Source organism: Budorcas taxicolor, chromosome 6, assembly GCF_023091745.1.
Source record: "Budorcas taxicolor isolate Tak-1 chromosome 6, Takin1.1, whole genome shotgun sequence".
Lineage (NCBI taxonomy): Eukaryota > Metazoa > Chordata > Mammalia > Artiodactyla > Bovidae > Budorcas > Budorcas taxicolor.
This window is the reverse complement of record NC_068915.1, coordinates 53,450,962-53,470,520: the sequence shown is the minus strand read 5'-3', so window position 1 is coordinate 53,470,520 and position 19,559 is coordinate 53,450,962.

Below are 19,559 nucleotides of genomic sequence, written 5' to 3'. Positions count from 1 at the left end.
CATGTCCAACTCTTTGTGACCCCATGCAAAGCTCCTCTGTCCATGGAAATCTCCAGGCAAGAATACCAGAGTGGGTAGCATTTCCTTCTCCAGAATTTTTCCATCCCAAGGATCGAACCTGGGTCTCCTGCATTGCAAGCAGATTCTTTACCATCTGAGTCACCAGGGAACCCCATAGAGCTGGAATAATAAGCATCAAATTAAACCAATCTTATTGGATCTGTTTTTTGTACCCCTGAGTCCTAAGAAAAAGATTATTCTCAGCTGTATTCCCAGAAAAGTAATTCTCTGGGAGTCTTCCAGTTCTAAACCTGGGAGCCCCAGAGAATCACAAAAAAGGTTCTTCTCCCCTCTTTGGCTCAAGAGTAGAACCTCTTGCCCTCTGTAAGTTATAACCACAAACTTATTTTAAGTTCCCTGTTATTTTTGTTTCTTTAGATATAAGTACTTATTAAAAGTTTTAAGAACTTTGAACACCTACTCAGAGGCTTTTATGTAAACATTCTATTACTAAGTTTCCCCAGCTGCATATTAAAATCTTAGTGGTCCACAGAGGTATGTCTGTGCTCAGCTGCACTATGTAACAACGGTGGCAAATTTTGAGGTTTAATTAAAGAATACTTATCATAGCTGCATGGCATAGGAATGTTGGATGACAAAACCCTGATGTTATTAAATTAATTACATCACCACAGTGGACTCCGTATATGTGGAAAACTTGAACCCAAAGAAACAACTCATTAATCTTCACAAGTTCACCTAAAGCAAAGGGATTATTTGGTGTGTGTTCACAACAAGCCTTCAAGTGGTAAGCTCTGACTGATTTTCCCTCATTTAAGCAATTGTTTAAGCGGCAGAAACAAATTAAATCAAAGAAATACTAAATCTTAACAATGCAAACATTTTTGGTATGTTCCATTATTTAAATCCCTGAAAAATATCTTTTAAAAATAGGCTAAGTAACAATTTTTAGCTACTATTTTTTCAACACTATGAACCACACACACACTGAGACCTTATCATTTTAATAGCAAAACATTTCTAATTTTTATGCCACTATTCCTATTTTGTATATGCAGAAGCTGAAGAACATATTAGTCAAGCAACATGCTTTAACTCACTAAGTAGAAAATGGTAGAATCAGGTTATCGATCCAAGTTCTGCTGGTTAACTATTGCCAAGCAAAGAAAATGCACCAGCAAAGTTTCCAGGAGAAGGAAGATGCAGGGCAAATTGACCAAGTATTAGTGATTAGGTTTTTAAAGTGTTTGTGTTTCAGATGATTTACTTGTGACTGGAATTTTCTTGGAAATCTCTTAACAATGTGGTAAAGTCAGATGGTAAACACAACAAAATCATACTCATTAAAGTTATGCACTGAAAAAAAGCATAATTCAAATTTGATAATTATTATTAATAACATTATCTCTGAAAAACTAATAACTAAAGAGGTGAAAATGGTGAGGCAATAGGTTTTGGCAATAAGTTATGCTTTTTCACCTGCATGATGAGTTACAGGAGTTTAACATAGTGGAATCCTCATACAACATGGAAGACACTTCTATTTGGTAGTGTCAGCATGGCCAATTTATACTCATGTTTCACAGCTGATGGATATTCACTTATAACCTTCTTTGGCTTAGCATTTTCTTAAGCTACAGTATATAGAATAAAGTAGAATACAGTATACAGCTCACCAGTATTGGCCTTAAGACATTATTTTTGGCAAGGCTCAAAATCAGGATTGACACACATCAGGTTTGTTTCAGAATGTCCTTAGTGATTGTCAGCAAGTCCATTCTGATTGGTCAAAGCTTATCCCTTACCTGATATGAAATATTCATACATCTACCTCTGAATTTAATTATAATGATTTAGAAAATAGTGTGCCTACAGTGAAGACTCTACATAATAGCATCCTCTTTCAGTTCAGTTCAGTCACTCAGTCATGTCCGACTCTTTGTGACCCCATGAATTGCAGCACGCCAGGCCTCCCTGTCCATCACCAACTCCTAGAGTTCACTCAGATTCACGTCCATCGAGTCAGTGATGCCATCCAGCCATCTCATCCTCTGTCGTCCCCTTCTCCTCCTGCCCCCAATCCTCCCAGCATCAGGGTCTTTTCCAATGAGTCAGCTCTTCACACGAGGTGGCCAAAGTACTGGAGTTTCAGCTTTAGCATCATTCCTTCCAAAGAAATCCCAGGGTTGATCTCCTTCAGAATGGACTGGTTGGATCTCCTTGCAGTCCAAGGGACTCTCAAGAGTCTTCTCCAACACCACAGTTCAAAAGCATCAATTCTTCGGCACTCAGCTTTCTTCACAGTCCAACTCTCACATCCATACATGACTACTGGAAAAACCATAGCCTTGACTAGGTGGACCTTTGTTGGCAAAGTAATATCTCTGCTTTTGAATATGCTATCTAGGTCAGTCATAACTTTCCTTCCAAGGAGTAAACGTCTTGGCATCTAGTCCCATCACTTCATGGGAAATAGATGGGGAAACAGTGGAAACAGTGTCAGATTTTATTTTTTTGGGTTCCAAAATCACTGCAGATGGTGACTGCAGCCATGAAATTAAATTAAAAGTATCCTCTCTAGACTTCTATTTTATTGTGAAACATATTGTTAAAGTGTCTGCCTGGAATGTGGGAGACACGGGTTCGATCCCTGGGTTGGGAAGATCCCCTGAAGAAGGAAATGGCAACCCACGCCAGTACTCTTGCCTGGAAAATCCCATGGAGGGAGGAGCCTGGTAGGTTACAGTCCATGGGGCCACAAAGAGTCAGACATGACTGAACGAATTCACTTTCTTTCTTTCTTCCCCTTCTTATCATACTCTCAGTTCTTTGAGGATAAATGAAACATTTTATCAATGTTTTATTCTTAGATATATACACATTGGTTTTCATAGAGTACATGCTCCATAGATATCCTTTGACTGGAAATTAAACTCCACAAAATTTAAGCCCGCCATTAATAGTCTGTAAGGATAATGGTGATGTGAGTGAAGTTGCTCAGTTGTGTCCGACTCTTTGCGACCCTGTGGACTTTAGGCCACCAGGCTCCACTGTCCATGGGATTCTCCAGGCAAGAATACTGGAGTGGGTTGCCATTTCCTTCTCTAGGGGATCGTCCCAATCCAGGGATCGAACCCAGGTCTCCCACCTTGCAGGCAGACGCTTTAACCTCTGAGCCACTCAAACTCTAAATTTTTTTTGAATGCAGAATTACAGTCTCCTACTGTTTTTCTTTTTTATGTGATATAATTTAAGAATATTCTCAGCCTAAGGGACAGCACCCCTAGGGAAGTAGCAACCTGATGATCAGTTTCTTGTGCTCCATTCATATGCTCCAATAAGCATGCACCAGCAAGCTAACTTTGACCCCATATTCTAATCTCTTTTTGCCATTTGTTTCCATTTTCCTTTGATTCCCAACTTTTGATCATGCTAAATTTCCAATAAACATCCCATTTGTGACTTTTCAAAACCTTATCCTATTTAAGTGTGGAATTTACACATGAGAATATAATGTCCTTAAGGACAGAGCCTTTGCCCATTTCATCACTGTACATGTGGGAGCTTAGGGGACAAGTGCCATATGTGAAATAGTCAATGAATAATTTATTGCAGGGTATTTGGTTTACTAGTTTTCCTAGTAAAATATTTCTGATATGCCCAAGAAAATAATATCTCATTCACAAATTCAACCTGAGTCTTTCCAGTCAGGAATGTGCTCCAGACTTTTCACAGCTACTGTTCCCTGCCCTCTGTCACCTTCTATTATTTTGAGACTGACATCCCTCAATGGATACCACTCCACATCTTTTCCCCAGTTATGGATATAGACACTTCCTTCAAACTTATGTCCTAGACATAGAGAACCTCAAGTTAGAGAGAACTTCAGAATTTCCTTTTCACTTTGAGTTTTAAAAAAATGAATTGTTTCTGTATATTTACTTGAGAAAGGACATGCAACCTTTATAATAAGAACTATTTTCTTTTAAAATTGTTGGTTCATTAAATATACAGATCTTGCATCCATGGGGCCAATATGTATCACAAAATACCAAGCCACAGTGAAGGCAAAAGTAGTTAAATTTCACAGTCATCGAGATTGTATAGTATGATGGTGCCTCTGGAGCTAGAGGATAAGACACATTTAATCTCCCTAGAATTTTTTCTCTTGACCTCAAGGCACTTCAAAAAGATACTTAGAAAAATAAACAGAATTTGGGTAGCTGATATAGCACTTCCCACCTATGCTTGGCACAGACAACTTAGAACTAGAAGTATCATAGAAATTAGTACAATGTGCAAGATGGAATGTTGCTAAAGAACACAGGAAAAGAAGGATCTATTTGTTTTGCTTTTCCCATGTCTAAAGTTCTGTATATGAAGAGACATTATTTTTTTTAATGTGAAAAATTGAATTTTTTAATAAACTGTGCTACCAGAGGGTTTGTTTCTTTTTTGTATACATGGATGTGGCAGAAACTGTTGGTTGTCTCTATATCCATGTTTGTCTCTTTAATTAGTATTAGGTCCCCTGATTTGGGGGGGGCTTCCCTCGTAGCTCAGACGGTAAAGAATCTGCCTGCATGCAGGAGACCTGTGTTCGATTCCTGGATTGGGAAGTTTCCCTGGAGAAGGAAATGGCAACCCACTCCAGTATTCTTGCCTGGAGAATTACTGAAGGGCTATAGTCCATGGGGTAGCAAGAGTTAGACACTATTTACAGACCAAACCATCACCCCTGATTTTCATCTAGGCTTGGAAAAAGAGAGTACCAGCCTACCTTACAGAAAACTGTGGCCATGTGACTAACATCTGAGTTGTGGGATTGGAATGGAAATGCAATATGTGGCTTCTGAGAAGTATCCTTAATGAGGGGAGATGTGGCCCTCATTGATTTCTTCCAGCTGACAACTTGCATATAATGGTTGAAGCTCAAGCAACAGTGTTGACCTAGAATGGAAGCCCTGTGAGATGTGCAATAGGACAAGACAGAGCATCACGCTTAAAACCTGCCTTTCAACCTAACTCTGGCCTTCCTTATATAATTGAATCATTGCCACAACCAAGAAAAGCTGAACCATGAACCCTTGAAGTTCAAAGTGAAGCTGCGGCAGTCTGGACCCTAAGGTCTCTTCAGAAAGGTATGTTTTTTATAAGGTGAACTTGGCTAGCAAGACCAGCTCCTGTCTTGTTGAGGTCAAGCTGCAACAACCAGCATCCTGAGGCTCACTGTTGCTAAGCCCCTGTTCTTTATTGAAATCCAGGTACAATTTTAGGTCCATGTGCTTGCTTCAGATGTACACAACCCTTAATAAAACAGAAATCAGCCTATAAATAGAATTTTTATAATTAGTACCAGGTTGATAAGAAGAGATTCCATATGATGTTAGATTTAGAGCCACAAGCCAAAGACTCAGAAGTTAAAAGTAATCATGTTGTATAACACACTCACCAGTAGAATACACAGATCAAAGACCCCCAAGAACCATGCTCACAACATGACCACTAATGCCCAAACTATGTGTAGTGGCTACACCTGAAGGAAACCTCAGCCCTTCCACCTATGTATTGTTCTCCCAATTACTTACCAATATTCCCAACTAATGTGACAAATGTTGGGGTACAACCCAGCTGAATCACCAGCATATCCCTTTCTCACCTAAGTTCCTAACCATTTGAGAGATAGACAAAAGGCATATTGACAAAGCTCAAAGATATTGATCACCCATGTTTATCTATGGACCTTTATATACCTACAGAAGTGTTATTCCCAACACTTTCTTTTTTTTTTTTTTCCAGAAAATAGGCAGATTTACTTATCTAGTCTCAGACAATGCTAGACAATGCTAGGAGATGGGGAAAGAATAAGACAAACCCAATCTAGATTTAGAAGTAGAAACAAAATATGCAATTATCTCATTTTGCCCAAAGTAGAGCTTCAAATGTAAAATTGGCTACAGTGAGGGTAGCGATTGAAGAGAATTCTTTGGCACAGCGATCCTCAAACTTTATGTCTCACAACAAAATTTATATACATAAAGCTCATATTCTTACACATTTATTTATGTAGACTATACATATTTATAATTACTGGTTTAAAATGAAAACTAAGAACATTTAGAATTATGTATTTATTTTAAAGTAACTACAATAAACTCATTGTGTTAACATCTTTTTTATACAAAGCAACCACATTTTACAAAATAAACAAACAAAAAACAGTGAGAAGAGTGATACTGTTGTTTCTTAGTCACTGAGTCATGTCCAACTCTTTTATGACCACATGGACTGTAGCCCTGCCAGGCTCCTCTGTCCATGGGATTTCTCAGGCAAGAATCCTGGAGTGGGTTGCTATTTCCTTCTCCAGGGGATCTTCCTGACCCAGGGATTTAACTTGCATCTCCTGCATTGGCAGGCTGATCCTTTAGCATTGAACCACCAGGGAAGCTCAATACTCTTTTACACTTTTGCAATTTTGCATCTGGTTCAATAGAAAACAACTGAATTCTCCTATGTGCTTCTGCATTTAATATGTTGTATGGATTGAATACAGGAGGAAAATGCATTCACATAAATATATAGTTGAAAAAGAAAGTGATACTATAATTTCTTTTTGTAGATAACATACTTTCCTGCAATACTACACTAAATATTAATGATATTAAAGCAAATTTAATGTTGAATCTGGAACTCTTATCAATGAGCTTTTCATACTTTTGCCTATTAAAATCTATTGGCCTGTCATGAACTTAGAATGGATCTTGGTGTCCATCATAATTTTGTAATATTATGTCTTGGTCATCTTGAAAATATTTGTTCTGTAAGTTATACAGACCTTTCAAATGTTGGCGCATTTCATTATGTAATTTCAAAATACCACTTTCATTAATATTGCCACTGACCTCATCAGAAGAATCTTTATGTGTGCAAAGATGTCAAGCTCATATTGGTTGATACAAAGCTGTAATTGTATCACAAGTAACAAATTCTCAATTGTTTACTGGAAGTGTAGGCTCATTTCATTAATTTTTGATATAATATGGGTCCCATATTCAAGAATGAATAATTTGTTAAATTTTTCAAGAAAAATTCTATGAAAGAAACAGCTAGCTCAGTTTACAACTCAAGTAATTGCATAGTGTTTTTTTCTTTTTTTTTCTTGGACAACTATCATACTTAAGTGTATGGTAAAAGTGCTGTTGGAATACTTCCCACTTCATTACCCTGAATATATACATGTACTCAAGAGTTAAGATTTAATCAAAGGAACACTTTTTAATAATTCATCAAGCATATTCTTGGCATGTTATTTGTGTGTGTGTGCATGTGTGTGTGTGTACGATGGTAAAGAGCACAGTGATGGTTAGTACAGCTTGGTGACTATGATTTATACTAAGAACCTGGTGAATTTATACATTATTGTTTTTGTCTCATCAGTGTAAATTGCAGCACAGTATAAGAGAATAAAAATAGGCAAAGAGGTTCTTAGTCTAGATATAAAAGGCGAGGGTGGGATGATTTGAGAGAATAGATATGTATATTATCATATGCGAAACAGATCTCCAGTCCAGGTTTGATGCATGAGACAGGGTGCTCAGGGTTGGTGCACTGGGATGACCCAGAGGGATGGGATGGGGAGGGAGGTGGGAGGGAGATTCAGGATGGGGGACACATGTATACCCATGGCTAATTCATGTCAATGTATGGCAAAACCACTACAATATTGTAAAGTAATTAGTATCCAATTAAAATAAATAAATAAAGTTTTTAAAAATGTTGTAACTTCAAGATCATCTGAGCTTCCCTGGTGGCTCAGTAAGTAAAGAACCTGCCTGTCATGGAGGAAATTGCCTGCAATTTAGGGGATGCCAGTTTGATCTCTGGGTTGGGAATATCCCTTGGAGAAGGAAATGGCAACCCATTCCAGTATTCTTGCCTGGGGAATCCCATGCACAGAGGACACGAGTAAGCTACCAAGCATGAATGCAAGCAAAGTCTTCTAAAAGCCCTCAGGAATCCCATAGGACCACATATCACATTTTGAAACCCCTGTTATATAGTACATATTGATAGTGGCTTTGTAAAGAAGACAGCTTGCCTCAAAGTAAAGTAAAAGTTTGAGACACAAGCTGTAAATGTGTTTTTAATCTCAGTTTATCAAACATGCAACAAATTTGGGGACTGAGAATAAGTTACACACCTTGAGAAGGTGAGTGGTTGAGATTCTGGGATAGGTTTAGCAGGAAGTGTGAAGAAGAAACTAGCCAAATTTGAAAGTTCAAAGAAAGAAATCAAAGTCCAGAAAAATACAAGCACTTTTCACATTGCTTTAAGCAATCTACTCATTATTTACATGCATCATTGCTTTATATAGAACTTTTTTGTTTTATTTTGTTTGCCACAGCAATACAGAAAATCACTTCAGTTCAATCATTTAAGATAGTATTGTCCACTGGATACTACAGAAATTTAGGCATGTGTTAAAAGCACTCAACATTTTTAAAAATTTCAGAAGAATAAGTTTTTATGTGAGGGCTTTGTTGATGGGTTTCTTTTATTTCTTCCTTTCTGAATAACAACCAAATTCTATTTCAATATGTCATGGATAGTTTCCCATGTCATATAATGATCATTCTTTCTTTCTTGTGGTTTTCAATTCAGTTGCTCTGTCATGTCTTACTCTTTGTGACCCCATAGACTGCAGCATGCCAGGCTTTCCTGTCCACCAACAACTCTCAAATTCATGTCCATCGAGTCAGTGATGCCATCCAACCATCTCATCCTCTGTCGTCCGCTTCTCCTCCTGCCTTCAATCTTTCCCAGCACCAGGGTCTTTTCCAATGACTCAATTCTTTGCATCAGGTGGGCAAAGCATAGATTTTCAGCTTCAGCATCAGTCCTTCCAATGAATATTCAAGACTGATTTCCTTTAGGATTAATTGATTTGATCTCCTTGCAGTTCAAGGGACTCTTAAGTGTCTTCTCCAACAGTTCAAAAGCATCAGATCTTCATCACTCAGCTTTCTTTATAGTCCAACTTCACATCCATACATGACTCCTGGAAAAACCATAGCTTTGACTAGATGGACCTTTGTTGGCAAAGTAATACCTCTGCTTTTTATTACGCTGTCTAGATTGGTCATACTTTTTCTTCCAAAGAGCAAGTGTGTTTTAATTTCATGGCTGCAGACACCATCTGCAGTGATTTTGGAACCCCCCAAAATAAATTTTGTCACTGTTTCCATTGTTTCCCCATCTATTTGCCATGAAGTGATGGGACTAGATAGCATGGTCTTAGTTTTCCAAATGTTGAATTTTAAACCAACATTTTCACTCTCCTCTTTCTCTTACTTCGAGAGGCTCTTTAGTTCTTCTTTGCTTTCTGCCTTAAGGGTGGTGTCATCTGCATATCTGAGGTTATTGATATTTCTCCCGGTAATCTTGATTCCAGCTTGTGCTTCATCCACCTCAGCATTTCCCATTATATACTCTGCATATAAGTTAAAAAAGCAAGGTGACAGTATACAATTTTTACATACTCCTTTCCTGATTTGAACAGTCTGCTGTTCCATGTCCAGTTCTAACTGTTGCTTCTTGACCTGCATACAGATTGCTCAGGAGACAGGAAAGGTGGCTTGGTATTCCCATCTCTTGAAGAATTTTCCAGTTTGTTGTGATTCACACAGTCAAAGACTTTGGTGTAGTGAATAAAGCAGAAGTAGGTGTTCCAGAGCTCTCTTGTGGTTTTAGATAAATTTTATAGATATATTTCATTTAAATTGTACATTTTGGAGATATATATATATATATATATACACATATATATGCACATACATATATATGTACATGCATATATATATATATAGGAGTATATCCAAAAATGGAGAAAACATGAACAGATAGTTTACAATGAAAGAAATACAAATGTTATCACCCTTCATGTTCAGCCTGACTAGAATTTAAGATAAATTTAAAAAGCAGTGAATGTTGTTTTCATTTATTTAAACAACTCTTTTAAGCCATAAGATTCCTTGGAGAAGGAAATGGCAATCCACTCCAGTACTATTGCCTGGAAAATCCCATGGACAGAGGAGCCTGGTAGGCTACAGTCCATGGGGTCGCAAAGAGTCGGACAGGACTGAGCGACTTCACATTCACGTTAAGTGATAAAATCCTTTGTTAATGAAGAGGAAAACACATGCTCTTTTAAACTGATGCAAGGAATATAAAATTTTATAATCTTTCTGGAGGCAGTGTTGTGAATTTTGTGATGCATATCAAAAATGTTGATGTATATAGCCATTTGTATATTCCATTAAATAGTTCATCTGCAAATATGTCCATTAAATAGTTCTCCCACAAATATGTATTCCTATGCTATGACTTAGTGAAATAAGTACACAAAACCATATTGTCACTGCCCTAATGGATCATAAAGTCCTATATAAAGATAATATGAACATGCATAAGTATATAATATAAATCATTATGAAGGTGGCTCACATGTTACAATGATGAAGACAAGGAGGGTGGGCTATCTCCTTTCAGAGGGTTTTCAAGGCAGTTCTCAAAGATCTATTTGATGGAAAGGAGCCAGAGTCAGTGAAAAACCTTGGGAAGATATTCTAAACAGGAGATACTTGTGCAAAATCTCTAGGGTAGAAAAAAGCTTTCAGCTTTTGAGAAAGTAAAAACAAAATCAAAATAGAGTGGTTTTCAACTTATTGTTGTAAGAGAAAAGAAAAAGAAACAGTGAAATATAGGCAAAAATGAAAGCAAGTGTAAACCAAGGTAAAGTGCTTGGGTTTTATTCTAAGTGCTGAATGTAAGCTGAAATCTTTCTTCCACTAGGTCTCTTCTTAACTCTGAGTTACTTTGTCTCCCTCTAGGAATGAAAATATTCTCTGGCTTTGCTAAGGATTCTTAACCTGTTTAATTATTCTCTGACAAATACAGTGCTCTCCAATCACATCACAAGAAGACTGTGCAGAAATTTTTTGCTTTATTCCTTCCCATATTGTGATTTCTCTGTTGATGACACAGCCAGACTGCAATGTACCAACTGGCATTTCTATCTATGATACATTAGCATCACATACCCAGACATTTATTTTCTTTCATGAATTCATGTAGAGAGAAAAACTGATGTGTACAGAGATGGCATGATTCTGAACAGACCAGAACAAGTTTGTCGCATATTAGATTTGTGATTTTTCTGCTGTGACGATCATGAGGGTACATCACTCAGAATGCCATTAGACAAAAGCTGCTGCTCCCTTTAAAAAGTCTCCAGCTTCTGTGCCTTTAGTTCTGCCACAGCATTCACAGCAAGGCCATGCCCAAGCAGCTTCCAGACGATGACTGAGCACCATAGGGCACCAGAGTGTGAGCACTCCTGCCTTATGCAGGGCTCCTCTAATGAGAAATCTTGGCACTGCACTCTCAGCTTCTTGGGTGAGACTTTCTCAGAGCTGTACTTCAGCCTGAGGCTTCTCTCTACAAGATCCCACTTGCTTCCCATTTTCTTTTCACAGGTGTCAGACCTAACTCAGAAGGTTTTGCCTGCCTTTATCTGCCTTTTACCTTTACGGGCATCTTACCCAAGAAATACCTTGAAAAGTACTTTCTTCTTGGCATTTGTTTCTCAGAGGACCTGGAACTTCCCTGGTGGCTCAGGTGGTAAAGAATCTGCATGCAATGCAGGAGATCTGGGTTTGATCCCTGGGTTGGGAAGAGTCTCTGCAGAAGGGAAAGGCTACCCACTCCAGTATTATGGCCTGGAAAATTCCATGGACAGAGGAGCCTGGTGGGCTAGAGTCCACAGGGTCACAAAGAGTCAGACATGACTGAGTAACTAATACATTCTCAGAAGACCCAGTCAAACTTAGCTAACTCCAATGAATATATAAACTAACTGCTAAAATTTGATCCCATTACTCTTTTGACGGATGTGAATACAAGGCAAATGCTTTTAATCTTAACTCTCACCCTATTGTCTTCTTAATGGTATATGAGTGTTTTGAGCTATCACTTCTGTGATTAGAGAATTCCATTCATTTCTGACAGTTAATTGACACACTCTTCTGACCATGCAAGTACATTGAAAATATATGCCATCCCTTTGCATCTCAGCAATTGCTTTTTATTTCCTGATATTATTATGCAAAGAATTTCTTTGACTTTTTTGAGTATTAAATAGAATATTTTAGTTTTTGGTAGAAGCTATATTATATAGTACCATCATATCACAGGGCTTCCTTGATAGTCAGCTGGTAAAGAATTGACTTGTAATACAAGAGACACCAGTTCAATTCCTGGGTCAGGAAGATCCCCTAAGGAAGGGATAGGCTGCTCACTGTAGTATCCTTGGGCTTCCCTGCTGGCTCAGATGGTAAAGAATCTTCCTGCAATGTGGGAGAACTGAGTTCAATCCCCAGGTTGGGAAGATCCCGTGGAAGAAGGCATGGCAACCCACTTCAATATTCTTGTCTGGATAATCCCCATGTACAGAGGAACCTGGCAAGCTATAGTCCATGGGGTCTCAAAGAGTCAGACCCGACTGAGCAACTAAGAACAACACATGTAATATCACAGATTTAGTGATCTCTATTATAATAACCACTTTACATTTCTTCCAAATAAGCAGAATAATAGAAAATTATAATAAGCTATAGATCATATTATATGTAAAGAACATATTTATTATATCAGCAAAATTACTTTTATTATTATTATTATTAGGATTCTGCATGTACCACTTAAGCCCAGTTGTCCAAAATAGTAAGACCCACAGAGTCCAACAGTAAGAATTCAACCAGTAATTATTAATGCCGGCCACATTTCTAGGAGATGTAGGAGTGATAAAGGTAAGTAATCAAGCTGTAGTCAAAGATGCCTAAAATATAATAGTGGATATGTGTAAAATGAAGGATACAGCCTGGAGAATCCCATGGACAGGGAAGCTTGGCAGCATAGAGTCCATGGGGTCGCAAAGAGTCAGACATGACTGAAGCGACTTAGCAAGCAGGGCAGAACAAAAGTAACCACTGCATTTTAAAAATATCTTTAAAGCCCAAATTAAAACTAATCTGAGGATCGTGAGGAAGGATCCTTTATGGAACACTATCAGGAGTACAGTTTCAGTGAAGTGAATAATCCACATCTCAACGGATGAGGAAGAAATGCATAAAGATAAAATGCAGTGACAAACCTCGAATAATTCTCCAGTAAAGTATTGGAAAAGGGAAAGTATAAAATGGAGTGCCAACTTGTAAGGGGAAAGAGAAGTTGGTGAGTATTTTGATCTTTCACTCCCAGGAATTTGCCTAGTCCTTACCCTGACTTCATTTACAGGTATAGTAATAGTTCATAAAGATTAAGTTACTTTCCCAGGTCATATGGCCTGTTTCAGGTTAGGCTGATAATAGAACTTTTGTCTTCCATTTAATCTCAGTGTTTTTTTGTTTTTTTGTTTGTTTTATGCTATGCAGCAGGGGCCTAAAACACCACCATACTCACAAGTTATTATTTTTATTATAATTTTTAGGGCCTTGGAAAAATAGAAAGCAATCATAGTTTATCAGATAAGCATCTAGAATTCAACCATTTATATTCCAAAATTAAACAAAAGTTTAGCTCCCTTTCATTCTGTAATATGCAAGGTGAGCTTTTCCTTTAGCATTGTGTTTCCCATGAACCAACCTATCTTTTCATGTTTCCCTGTTGGACTTGTCACTTGAAGTTAATTCTCAGTGTTTCTGGAGGCTACACCTGAGGGAGGGATCCGAGTGCCATGGTTTCTTTAAATCCAAATCATAAAGAATATAAAATTCCAGTGTAAAAAAGGGGGAGAGGCAACAGTATCAAAAACAAAAAAATGATGAAGAGGTGATTTTTTCATGTTTTTGCAAGTGCTGATCCCTAAACTTTCAGCATGCTCAGTGCAGTTACAATGAAAAGGAGATACTTTTAGAGACTAAATTTGGCTGATAAAATCTTTGTGAAAGCCTCCAACTTTACCTGGATTTTTGGTTGATTCATACCTCATAGGGAAGGTTGTATAGTCATAAAATTTCCCAAGCTTCTGCCTTCACTACTTACTGTCATTATTTAAGTTATCCCTGAGGCCACAGAGGCTCCAGTGTCTAGTTCCCAAAAAAGATAAAACACTAGGTAAAAAAATTTTGAGTCATTTTTCTCTCTCTTCCTCTGAAAACTGATAGAAAAGAGAAGAACAGAGATGGGAACAGGGATAAGAACATAAAATGATAAGTTTTGCTAGTCTAGTCTGTCTAGTCTTTAGCCTAACACTGGTCAAATTAGCTTTAGAAACAAATTGTAAACAGGTAAGTGGATTATTTGTTTAAAATACAAATTATTTCAAAGAAAAGGACTTTTAGCTATTTAAAATTTGAAGGTACACTTTTTCAAAGAATGGAGTACATATCGGAAAGTTTAAATATACATTATTTAAAAGAACTAGATATTTTTGCTGGAAAAATTCATTGTAAAATTTCACAACTTAAGAGTTGTATTTCATCCTGTAGGCAAATATTCTTCTAAACTACTGATTCAGTCTACATACAAAGAGAGTTCTTGTAATTTATCTTTTTGACCAAGAAGCAAGGATTGCAAGAATATAGCCATTACTGATAAATGTGTATTCAGCGATGCCAGGACACATCTTAGTTGCTGTTTTTATCTCAATATATAATAAACATCTATGTCTACATTATTTTGGATAGAGATCAAATGATTTAAATTCAGAGATGTAAATCTCATCCACTCTGGTATTTGTCATAAGACACTGAATTCTTACACTTATGTCATAAACATAATTAGACGGAAAAAAATTTATTTTCAAACACTTGACAACCCTATAAGCCTCTCAAAATTTTAATATGAATATCTCAAATTAGTAATAATGATGTAAATTCAAGAGAACTAATTATTTTGAGTAATTCTTTTAGTTCTCCATAAGTCAATCCAGTCATATTGAAAGAAGTGGAATTTGTTTTTGACAGCCATACTCCTATAGTAAGGTAAAGATCCTGATAGTGAAAGTCAGCAATCTTAATTTTGTTTGGCTTTATGATTGACAAGGTACAGTTTAACAGTCATGATATATTCTAACCCTTTTAACAGCAGTATATTTTCTTGATGAGGGGTCAGAGTTACCTATTGATAGAACCAGGATGCAAATCTATATTCTGAATCCATGACCTGTATTATTCCCACTATAGCGTGCAGAAGGAAATGGAAATCAATTGTGATAACAAATGGAAAGAAGATACAGATTTTGCAAACCTAATTTTAAGCATGAATGAATCATGACTATGGAACAAAAAGGAAGTGGTGATTATAAGATAAGGCAAAATCTGCCTTAGAGGTCCAAAAAAGAAAACCTACTTCAACCATAAAGATCATAAAATAATCATTAGAATTTCAAGTCAAAGAGTTCAAAATTCTGCTGATTCCACATCAGGTTTCATGTCTTCATTGCCAGTGCAGAGCGATACACAAACAGGCAAGTAAAAATGCTATATTAAAGAAGAGCAACAATTATTGAATACCTAGTATGCTATATATACTAGAACTTCTACATACGAGTGTAGATTTTATCTATATGACAACGTTGTTAAAAATTTACTCTATATGGTGATCCATTATAGATTCCATTTCTTCACTAAATAATACCATGAGGGTTATTTGCATAAATATACCTTGTATACTTGAATATATATTTTGTAGTTCATGGGTGTAGTGTTCTCTCTACATATATCTAGTACATTACAGTTGTCACTTCTGTTGTTTCTATTGTTTTTACTGATCTTGTTCATTTAATTATTCAGAGTTGTTGATTCTTCTCTTTCTCCTTGTAGTTTTCAAGTTTTTGCTTTATATAGTCCAGATTCATTAGTGTTTTTATTTTTCTTATAAACTGCATGCTATAATTTTATATATGTAGCCCTCTAATACTGCTCTCTATTTTAAGATCTAACCTGCTTTAGCTTTTCCTAATGCAATCCAAATAGCATATTAAAAAGCAGAGACATTACTTTGCCAACAAAGGTCCATCTAGTGAAGGCTATGGTTTTTCCAGTGGTCATGTATGGATGTGAGAGTTGGACTGTGAAGAAAGCTGAGTGCTGAAGAATTGATGCTTTTGAACTGTGGTGTTTGAGAAGACTCTTGAGAGTCCCTTGGACTGCAAGGAGATCCACCCAGCCTATCCTAAAGGAGATCAGTCTTGGGTGTTCATTGAAAGGACTGATGCTAAAGCTGAAACTCCAGTACTTTGGCCACCTCATGTGAAGAGTTGACTCATTGGAAAAGACCCTATTGCTGGGAGGGATTGGGGGCAGGAGGAGAAGGGGATGACAGAGGATGAAATGGCTGGATGGCATCATCGACTCGATGGACATGAGTTTGGGTGAACCCCAGGAGTTGGTGATGGACAGGGAGGCCTGGTGTGCTGTAATTCATGAGGTTGCAAAGAGTCAGACACAACTGAGTAACTGAACTGAACTGAATGCAATCTGACTTATCTTTTCATTGTTTTACAACATATATATTTTTATTAGTTTTTTTAGATGTTTCACTGTTATAAACTACATGTTTTACTATTTAAATATAAAAAGCTTGGTTTCAACTGATAAATTTGTTTCAGGCACATTTAATACAATTATTGCTATAGTTCTGTTTATATATGCATATAATTTAAAAATTATTTTTCTATTTTTCCAACCTATTCTATTTTTTTTCTTATTTTTGATAGAGTTGGAAATTTTTAAAGTTTTATTGAATTCATATATATCATACAGAGGGCTTCAAATAATAATTGTAAAGCTTGAAGTACTAATAAAAAACAATCAAGATACTAAAAATACAGATAAAAAAGAGAGCATTAGCAGCAGATCAAGAATGCCTTATTGTAAGCTATAACCTTTCTTCCTTCCTTCCCCTACAAGGATAAGCACTACACTAACTTTTAGGACTATATATTAGTTTTACCTGTGCTTGAAATTTATATAAATGAAGTCATAGAGAAGGTATTCTTTTGATCTGGCTAATTTCTCTAAATATTATATTTGTGCAATATATTTGTATCAGTTCAGTCATTTGCTCAGTTGTATCTGACACTTTGTGACCCCCATGGACTGCAGCACACCAGGCTTTTCTGCTCTTCACCAATTCCCAGAGCTTGCTCAAACCCATATCCATCAAGTTGGTGATGCCCTACATATGTATAATTGTAATCAGCTTAATGTCATGTTTTATGGAATTCAGTTATACATAAATTTTAACCCTTCTAATGTTTATGAATTTTTGTACTTTACATTTTTGGATAACATAAACATTGAACATAAGCAAGAATATTATGAACATCCCTGTACATGGCTTTTGCTGCATAAACACTTGCAGTTTCTAGGGTAGTAGTTTTTCACCAAGGGTGATTTTTGTCCTGTCTTTCAGGGGACATTTGGCAATATCTTTTAACTTTATGTATGTAACAAATTGAGATGGTAGTTACTATTGGCATATAGAGGGTACAAGACAGGGATGTGGGAACTCATTCATTAGTCACAAGACCACTTCCCAAAACAAGTTATTCTACCCACAATATCAACCATGACATGGTTGAAAAATCTGCCTTAGGGTGTTTACTTACGAAGTCTTGAAACCTAGTGGGTAAAGTCTGCATACTTTATTCTTTCAATTTATCCAGCTTTGTGTTTTAAGGTAAAATTTGAATCAATATTGATTTCCATTTAAAAATTGCTAGAAATTTAATAAAAAATGCACTGAATCCATTAATCAGTTTGGGAATTTTTTTTTTTTTCAAAAATTGAGTTGTCCAACTTACAACTTAGATTGTTTCAATTATATGTTTTTTAACAAATCTCTCAATATTGTTTTACAATTTTCTATGTAAAGGTTTTGTATGTTTACAGTTAAATTTATGCCTAAATATTTTATAATTTTATGATATAGTGATGGTAGCTATATAAGGTCTATTTTTAATTTTTTTCTATTGACCTTACATGAAAGGTCTTGCATATCTTTTATAATGTATGTACTAATTCTGATACCTTACTTTTCTTTTGCGTTTTCTCACTATATCCTTATGTCATACATGAAAATGACGTTTTTATGACCTCTTTCTCAATTCACTTTTTTTTTTAAATCTTATTGTACTGGCTATATAGCTCAGTAAAATATTTAATAAGCAGTTTTAAGAGTCATACTTGAAAATAATAGCAAATGAAGCAACTGACAAACAACTAATCTCAAAATATACAAGCAACGTCTGCAGCTCAATTCCATAAAAATAAACGACCCAATCAAAAAATGGGAAAAGAACTAAACAGACATTTCTCCAAAGAAGACATAGAGATGGCTAACAAACACATGAAAAGATGCTCAACATCACTCATTATCAGAGAAATACAAATCAAGACCACAATGAGGTACCATTTCACACCAGTCAGAATAGCTATGATCCAAAAGTCTACAAGCAATAAATGCTGGAGAGGGTGTGGAGAAAAGGGAACCTTTTTATAGTGTTGGTGGGAATGCAAACTAGTACAGCCACTGTGGAGAACAGTGTGGAGATTCCTTAAAAAACTGGAAATTGAACTGTCTTATGACCCAGCAATCCCACTGCTGGGCATACACACTGAGGAAACCAGAATTGAAAGAGACACGTGTACCCCAATGTTCATCACCGCACTGTCTATAAAAGCCAGGACATGGAAGCAATCTAGATGTCCATCAACAGATGAATGGATAAGAAAGCTGTGGTACATATACATAATGGAATATTACTCAGTCATTAAAAAGAATACATTTGAATCAGTTCTAATGAGGTGGATGAAACTGGAGCCTATTATACAGAGTGAAGTAACCCAGAAAGAAAAACATGAATACAGTGAGCTGTGGCTGTGCGGGTGCAGGAGGGCTTAGAGGAGCTATCTCACGTTGAAGGTCAGGAAGGGCGGTGGTGTGGAGATACCCCTCATCCAAGGCAAGGAGCAGCAGCTGCTCTTTGCTGGAGCAGCCATGAAGGGATACCCCATGCCCAAGGTAAGAGAAACCCAAGTAAGATGGTAGGTGTTACCAGAGGGCATCAGAGGGCAGACACACTGAAACCATACTCACAGAAAACTAGGCAATCTAATCACACTAGGACCACAGCCTTGTCTAACTCAATGAAACTAAGCCCTGCCCACAGGGAAACCCAAGACAGGCAGGTCATGGTGGAGAGGTCTGACAGAATGTGGTCCACTGGAGAAGGGAATGGCAAACCACTTCAGTATTCTTGCCTTGAAAACCCCATGAACAGTGTGAAAAGGCAAAATGATAGGATACTAAAAGAGGAACTCCCCAGGTCAGTAGGTGCCCAATATGCTACTGGAGATCAGTGGAGAAATAACTCCAGAAAGAATGAAGGGATGGAGCCAAAGCAAAAACAATACCCAGCTGTGGATGTGACTGGTGATAGAAGCAAGGTCTGATGCTGTAAAGAGCAATATTGC